An 8849-nucleotide genomic window follows, 5' to 3' on the forward strand; every position below is an offset into this window, starting at 1 on the left:
ATTATGACCAGGAATTATACCGGGAAGGCATAACTTGTTCAATATTAGGAAGACTATCAACATAACTAATCAGATCAATAACAACAAACAATAAAAATCACATGATTATATCAATACAGGGAAAAAAAGCTTTTGACAATATACAACACTCATCCTTATATTTAAAAAAAACACTAGAAAGCAGAGGAATAAGTGGAGCTTTTCTTAAAATGATAACTATTATCTAAAAGCAAGAGCAAGCATTATCTGTAATGAGGATAAACTAGAAGCTTTCAAAATAAGATCAGGGTGAAGCAAGGATGTTTATTATAATGACTATTATTCAATATTGTACTACAAATGCTAGCTATAACAATAAGAAAGAAAAAAGAAATTGAAGAAAAAATGGGCGAAAGAAACAGAACTATTACTCTTTTCAAATGATATGATGGTGCATTTAGAGAAACCTAGAGAGTCAACTAAAAAGACAGTTGAACCAATTAACAACTTTAGCAAAGCTGCAGGATAACAAATAAACCCACATAATTTATTAGCATTCATACATATATATATGTACGCCTATAATGCATACATATATACTATATATATTACCAACAAAACCCAGCAGCGATAGAAAGAGAAATTCTGTTGAAAATAATTGCAGATAATCTAAAATGCTTGGGAGTCTACCTGTCAAGACAAACCCAAGAACTATATGAACACAATTATAAAACACTTTTCACACAAGTAAAGACTGATCTATACAATTTGGAGAGATATTAGTTACTCATGGGTAGTTGGAACCAGTATAATAAAAGTGACAATTCTACCTAAATTATTTTACTTATTTAATGCCATACCAATCAAGCTACCAAAAACTGTTTTGTAAAGCTAGAAAAAATAATAACAAAATTCATTTGGAAGAACTAAAATGCCAAGAATATAAAGGGAATTAATGAAAGAAAAAAGAAGGCAGCCTAGCAGTACCAGATTTCAAACTATATTACAAAGCAGTAATAATGAAAATAATCTGGTACTGGCTAAGAAATAGAGTGGTAGATCAGTGGAATGTATCAGGTGCACAATGCACAGTAGTAAATGACCATAGTAACCTAGTGTTTGATAAATGCAAAAATATCCAAGCTTTTGGGACAAGTACTCACCATTTGGCAAAAACTACTGGGAAAACTGGAAAGCAGTTTGGCAGAAACTAGTTATAGACCAATATCTCACACCATATTGTTGAAATGGGTACATGATTTAGACACAAAGGATATCATAAACAAAGTAGAGGAGCATGAAAAATTTTACCTGCCAGATCTATAGAAAAGGGAAGAATTTATAACCAAACAAGAGACAGAGAGGATCATGGGAAGTAAAATAGATAATTTTCATTACATTAAATTAAAAAGTTTTGTACAAACAACAACATTGCAGCCAAGATTAGAAGAAAAGCAGGAAGTGGGGTGGGGTGGGGAGTGTAGTTTATGGCAAGTTTCTCTGATAAAAGCCTCATTTCTCAAATATATAGAGAACTGAGTCATTTTTGCATCGATAAATGGTCAAAGGATAGGAACGGGCAGTTTTCAGAAGAAGAAAGCAAAGCTACCTATAGTCATATAAAAATCTAAAATCTATAAATTCTAAATAAGTTCTAAATCAATATTGATTAGAGAAATGCACATTAAAACAACTCTGAGATACCACCTCACACCTATCAGATTGGCTAATATGACAGAAAGGAAAATGCCAGATGTTGGAAAGGATATGGAAAAGTTGGGAGACTAATTCACTGCTGGTGGAGTTGTGATTTAATGCCGCCACTCTGGAAAGCAATTTACAACTGAGCCCAAAGAACTATAAAACTGTGCATACCTTTTGACCCAGAAATACCACTATTAGGTCTCTAGCCCAAAGAGATCAAAGAAAAAGAAAAAGTAACTATATGGACAAAAATATTTATAGCAGCTCTTTTTGTGGTGGCAAAACATTGGAAATCGAGGGGATGCCCATCAATTGGGGAATAGTTGAACAAGTTGTGGTATACGATTGTGATGGAGTACTATCATAGGCTATAAGAAATGATGGGCAAGATGGTTTTCAGAAAAACTTGAGAAGATTTACATGAACTGACATAAAGTGAAGTGAGCAGAACCAAGAAAACACTGTACACAGTAACAGCAATATTGTACTATGATCAACTGTAAATGACTTAGCTACTCTGATCTAAACAGTGATCTAAGACAATTCCAAAGGACCTATCATGAAAAGTGCTGTCCACCTCCAGAGAAAGAACTGATGCAGTCTGATTACAAATTGAAGCATAATTTTTTCACTGTTTTTCCTTGTTTTTTAGCAACATGATTAATATAGAAATGTTTTGCATGCTTTCACATGTATCATTGTTATCACATTTCTTGCCTTCTCAATGGGTCATTAATGGGACGGAGGAAGAGAATTCAAAAGTCAAAATCTTTTTAAAAATAAATATTAAAAATTAATAAATTTGAAAGACAAAAAAGATATTAATGAGAAATTCTGCAGCCTCACATCCAGCAAAAGAAAAATAGAGGGAGAAATGGTTCTGAGAATTAGGGAAAGAAACCAACTGGAAGATAGTTGAATAATGGAGGAAAAACAGAAGATGAACATTAAAGGCAGAGAAGGAATCAGTATGGTTAGTGGTTGAAATCTAGACTAGAAGTCAAAGTAGGGAGTTGTAAATAGTGGAGCCCCCAAAGTGAGAGTAAGGAGGTGAGGGTTGACTCAAGGTCAGTGTCAGAGGCCAGACCAAGGCAGCTAGAACAGGATCACTGTGTCCAAAGAAGCCAAAAGAAAGCCAGGAACTAGCAAGTAAATGTCCCATGATTTGCCAGGCTGGGCCTGTTCCCTGGAAGAGTCTTTTTTTATTTTTTTCAGCAGCCTCCTCTTCTAGCTTCTTAAAGGGCCAATGCTGCCAGATGGCAGGATGCGCAAGCACATTTCCCAAACTGCACAAAGACCAGCTGTGGAGATGGCAATGATAAACCCTTATTTGCTAGAAAGAACTTTTCATGGGGAAATCAGCTGAGAAACTCCTCAAATGGCAGTGATATGAGATCACTGCAAGTCCATGGATGGGAAGAAATGACCCTGCAGATAAATTGCAAGCTGTCATTTCCAAATGTTCAATTCATCCTCCTTTACTGCAGCCACATGATTAAAAAATGAGCTTGACCTCAGACCAAAACACTCAGAACCTTGTTTACCAGATTACCATGAGAAGGATAAATAACCTCTATTGTCAAAAACATCTGATTTCTTTTTTCCTTTTTCTTTTTAGAGACATTCAAGATAACATCAATATCCGAACAATTGAAAGAAATTCTTTTGCAGGACTAAGTTCTGAAAGTGTGATCCTGTAAGTTTTTTTTTAAAATCAAATATATCAAATGTATTTTAATACCATAGTTTCTCCTCAATAATAAATGCATCTTTCTGACTTGTAACTTTGGCATCCAGCCACTGAAATTATTTCCTTGCTCTATGTGTCTCCCTCATTTCCCATCTTTACATATCAGAATCACAACATGGAGTCATGTTAATAATTTATAATTCTGTGGCATAATTCAAGTATTTAAAATTGCTCTTTGAATGATGGTCTCCTGTGATGCAACATCTGTTGCAAAAACAGAATAACTCATGCATCCATAAAGCCAGCCATTGCAGGGAAAGATGTTCATGGTCTGGATAGGAAAACTGGGTGAAAGGCTGGTCTGGAAAGATATGGCAATATGTTCTCACAATAACACAGGCCAGCTACTGTTGGACCTTCTTGCTGAGAACAAAAGTGACTTCTTTCCATGGAACAATCACGTTTTGAATGAGCTGGCTCTGTTCTCTGATTATTTTTTTTTTTGTTTAGTTTTAAAATTCATTGTCTTTCCTATGGTGTTAATAACAAACCACCTTCTAATCCACTATGCCAGGGGCCAGATTTGTAAATAACCTGCTCCTTATGGATCCCTCAGGGCCATGGAGCATCTGCAACCTAAGCAGTCTCTGGAGTCCTTAGAATCTATGAAAGGAAGAGGCTCAGCTAGGAGCTTAGTGAGAATTTTTGGGAGAATGATAAGGTTGTCTAACAAAGTATGATCATAGCCTGGACTTTGCAATTATACTAGTGAGGAAACTCTTTTCTATCTCTGTCTTAGAACCCAAGGTTCTAGTGACTTTTAGAAAAAGAACGATGAAATAGAACAAGGGTGTAGATAGCAGATCTTAGCTTGGACTGTTGCAGTAGCCTAAATAGTCTCTCTGTTTCCCAATTGCTGCCCTGTCTAATCCATTTTCCAAACTGACAGATTATTATTCAAAAGACACAGGACTAAATATATCCTCTAAAATCTTCAATGGCTCTCTATTACTTCTGGGATAAAACAAATACAAAGTAGTCAGCCTAGCATTTAAATCCTCCCACGATGTCTCTGGCCCAGCTTTTTATCCCTCCACTTTCTCTCACCATGTTCCAAACAAACTGACCTATTTACAATTCTTTAAACTCCACATTTCATCATATAATCATGCCTTTGAGCAGACAGTGAAGACCTGAGTTCAAATTTGTTCTCAGATACTCACTAGCTGTGTAACCGTGGGCAAACCACAGAAATTCTGTCTGCCTCAGTTTCCTCAACTTCCCATTCAAATCCTTTTCTCTCTTCAATGCCAAGCTCAGGTATCACCTTTTCTATGGAGCCTTTCTAAGTCTACCCTCTCCCCTACTCTATTGAAAATAACCTCTCCATCTCCCCAAATCTTCATAGCACTTCGACAAGACCTCTCCTCTACTCTCATCACATTTGACTTTTAGTTATCATTTATTTATGCACCTATCCTATCCCTCCTATTGGATTATAATTTGCTTGAAGGGGCTGAATACGTTTCCATCCTTGCATCTCTAAAACTTCTTCCTTTTCCTTAATGCCATTTGTTGTTTTATAGCCCTTTGACAATGCCAGCCTGGCCACAAATACAATCACAGTTGTTTTTCATCCCAGCTTGAGAAGAGGAGAAACTAACTGGAGATAAGAACTAAAAGGAAGAGGGTTTTTTTTCCTCCCTTACAGTGAGAGATCCTGTATGGGAAAAGGTGAAGATTATACCACAGAGTCCCAAGGAATGCTAAGCTAAGTGGCTTAAGGCCTCCTAGAAACAGTCTTTAGGGATTAGAAAAAGTATCCAGGGCATTTTCCTAGCAGATTGGTCTCACTTTCAGCCTACTGCCAGATCACCTCTATCCCTAAAAGGTGGCATAAGGCAGCTTTTCCAGCAAGCATTCTCATCTTAGGTGAAGGCTGGTACCTTTAGAGAGCTACATCTCATTTAAAAAAAAAAACCTACTGCTATATTGTTGGGTCAATGACCACCACATGGCAACAAAGACTTGGTGTAGCCCACTAATTCAGAGTCTCCTGAGCCATAAAGTACTCCCTGGTTGTAATTGTCTTAGGTCATGGGTGTATATTTTAGCAAGTTATTGCTTTTCTGCTCTAGTGGTTTGAAAGAGCTAATGCCTAATTTACACGCTAGGGAATATCTGGCTCCCTTTGGATGGGCAAACTGGCTAATTTGCCACAATGTCTCAAAAAGTAAGTTGCACCCTGCTTCTGATTTTTCTATCTATTAGGAGGTGGTGAATGATACTAATGAACTCAATAATTTACTTTCAGAATGTTCAAAGATTCCTTAAAAATCTTCGTTAATGAGTTTCTTTTTAGGTTCAACTTACCTTCACCTTACTCATCCAGATCAAAGGATAATCAATTTAGAACTGGAAAGGACCTTAATGGGTCATCTTATCTAACTCTTTCATTTTATAGATAAGGAAATTGAGGCCAAGAGAGGTGAAATGATTTGCCCAAGGTCACATAGGTAGTAAGTGGTAGGGTCAGAATTTGAACTCAGTTCCTCTGATTCCAAATCTAATACCCTATGCACTGCCCCTCAAGGACTCTAATGACCATAGTATAATTTAGATTAGGAATAGGCTTTAGAAATCTAGTCCAACCCCTTCATTTTACAGAGGAGAGAACTGAAGCCTAGAGAAAGGAAGTGAGCAATAAGTAGCTCCCATTCCAATCCAGTTAGTAGCATGGGGATACAATGGGAAGATGCCCTGGGTTTAGTATGTAAAGAGCAGTTCTCCCTTTGTCATGACCTAGGACTCAGCTTCCTCATCTTATGTGGCATGGTACACTCTAGCTCTACTCTCTCAGGGTCTAAACTATTAGATCTCCTTCTATATCCTGAAGGGGTTGGGGAATTTTATTTTTCAATGGTTTGAGCCATCATCAGCTATGTTCCCCAACTATGGACTAGTACCCTAATTCCATTTGTGAGCTTAACCTCAGATAATTTTTACAAAGGAATATTTACTTCAAAGATATATTAATAGTAGACATATACACAAGTTCTCCAACACTTTGTGGTCATAATCTTCCCCTACATGTCCTCTTTCTCTGGGAGGGGGAATGGATTCTATTTGAAACCTAGTTCAGATCCTGCATAGCAGTGATCCTACCAATTTCATGTCCAAAGATAGGCTGCCATCTTCTTCTGGGGTGGATTCCCAAATTTCATTCCAGAGGACTGCTCCTTGCTTCTCAGGGCACCTAGATTACTGGATTTCTGGTCCCTTGTGTCTCACATTCCCAGTCTTTGAAACTCTACTCTCTGAAACAGAAAAGAATTGAGAAAAATCCAACAAGGTCTGGTTTTGTTTTTCATTTTTGTTGTTTGTTGTTGGGTTGTTATTTTTTTTTGGGGGGGGGAGTGGCACATATAGCCTGAGAAAAGGAAGATCTCATGGCTCTTCCTCTTAATTGATGGGTCTTACCAGACCCTGTGAATGAAGGTGCAATCTCCTTCCCCAGAGGTGAAAACAGCAAAGAGAAACTTGGCCAATGCTGCCTCAGGCCCTTTTGAAGAGCACAGTTTCAGGTATGCATCCAATAGAACAAAGCTCCTACCAACGTGGTAGACTGCCTGGAACCGGTTACAGAATGTCCAAGCATGCTTCAGTCGACACACCTTTCTTGCAAACAGCTTCCTAAAGTCCTCCACGTGAAGATACCATCTTAGGAAGATAGTGGAGGCTGCACCTGGATCAGACCCTCATTACATGTAAAATAAGAGGGGTGCACTAAAAGTTCTATAAGGTCCCATTCAGCATTGAATCTGTAATTGTTTCTACCACAGCATGCTTTCTCTCTTAATTGGCCCAGAAGAGAGAGTTCCTTGATTTTCAGCATTTTTTTCTTTTCTATTTTTTTTTGGGGGGGGTGAGGCGGACAGGAAGGCAAGTGGGATTAAGTGACTTGCCCAGGGTTACATCGATTTTCAGCATTTCTGACTGCTCAGAGTAGCCCAGGTAGAAGGCAGCATCTTGAAAACAAATGAGCTTCTTGAGGGTCATCCTTCATACAAGTTTGATTTTTTATTGATCAGTAAAGCATGACTGAGAGATGGAATTGATGATTAAGCAAGGGGAACAGGGTTGGGACAAAGAAGATATTTAGGTTAATCTATGTCCTGATATTTCCAGATCATTTTCACATCAGCCTAGATGCAGAGAGGTATGATAAAGGCGGCTGATAAACCCTTAGTCACCCTTGCCTCCAAAACTCAGGCTCATCTTGTTAGCACAGTCAAAATCTTCCTATCCCTCCTCATCCTCCCCGCCCCCAAACACCCATCCCTCACTTCACCCTATTCTGTAAATTAATTTCACTTCTTTTCTTGGCTTAACCCAGAGTCTCCCCCAGACCCTAAAAAACAGGTCACTGGGACAGGACCTTTGGCTAAGGACTGAGGGGTAAAGAAGAATGGGGGGGGGGACTTGCAGCTTATCCGACAGTTTACTTAAATTATTCCTCCTTTTCCCCACAGATAGGTCTGTTGCCTGGCTTTATCATGAGTGAGAGGAATGAGGCAATGAGGGAAAATATAAGCAAAATAATTTTTAATCATCTCCTCAATGCTCTAAGTCAATAGCTAAGGATGTCTCTCAGCACCTCACATGGCAGGCACACCCTCTGCATGTATAATACAATAGAGCCAGAACAACAGTGCCCACCACCTTACAAATGCCAACTGCTCTTGTGATGCTGCTGCACCTGAGGGCATCTTTTTATTTATGCCTCTAATTGCAGCCGTCTGATCTTGCCCCTGAGCTTCCAAGACTGAAGCCTCTGTCTCACTTGAAAGGCCTGTGAATAGGAAGAATCTCATTATTGGTTTTTAAATGCTTACTTTATTGCAGATGGCTGAATAAGAATGGGATCCAAGAGATACGGAACCAGGCATTCAATGGAACCCAACTGGATGAGCTGTGAGTAGGCTTACCCCGGAGTCCAGATCACTTAGAGGGAAATGGTTCTTCAGGCAATGCTGTTTATTGATATTCATCTGATCTGCTTTTTCTCTGCTCAACCCTCTGCAGGAACCTTAGTGACAATATTAACCTGGAAGACTTACCTAATGACATTTTCCAAGGAGCCAATGGACCAGTCATTCTGTAAGTAGCTACCCTTTCACCCTTGTTCATTAGTTCTGAGATGGAGAGTACCATGAAAGGTCAATGGTTACTGCATAGCACAAAGTCTCTGAAAAGGCTTCTGGGAATAATTTGAGTCTGTCCCAAATCTTGTACAAAGCCTAAAGTACCATGTACATGTGCATAATATGCATATCTATGTGTATATTACAGATATACATACATATTTGTGGTAGATATATGATATATACATATATGTGTATACACACACACACACACACAGAGTTGTTTTTCAGTCATGTCCAACTATTTGTGACCCCATTTGGAGTTTTCTTGG

General features: G+C 38.5%; 1 long non-coding RNA gene across 1 annotated transcript; it reads left to right on the forward strand.

The window, feature by feature from the left end:
• The first annotated feature begins 3294 nt into the window (after positions 1-3294).
• On the forward strand, positions 3295-8528 carry LOC110204649 (uncharacterized). The gene is made up of 3 exons (XR_002323361.2): positions 3295-3379; positions 8279-8347; positions 8459-8528. It is a non-coding gene; the product is annotated as an uncharacterized LOC110204649 (long non-coding RNA).
• The last annotated feature ends 321 nt before the right edge of the window (positions 8529-8849 follow it).

Source organism: Phascolarctos cinereus, unplaced genomic scaffold (assembly GCF_003287225.1).
Source record: "Phascolarctos cinereus isolate Bilbo 61053 unplaced genomic scaffold, phaCin_HiC Scaffold_786;HRSCAF=1434, whole genome shotgun sequence".
Taxonomy (NCBI): Eukaryota; Metazoa; Chordata; class Mammalia; order Diprotodontia; family Phascolarctidae; genus Phascolarctos; species Phascolarctos cinereus.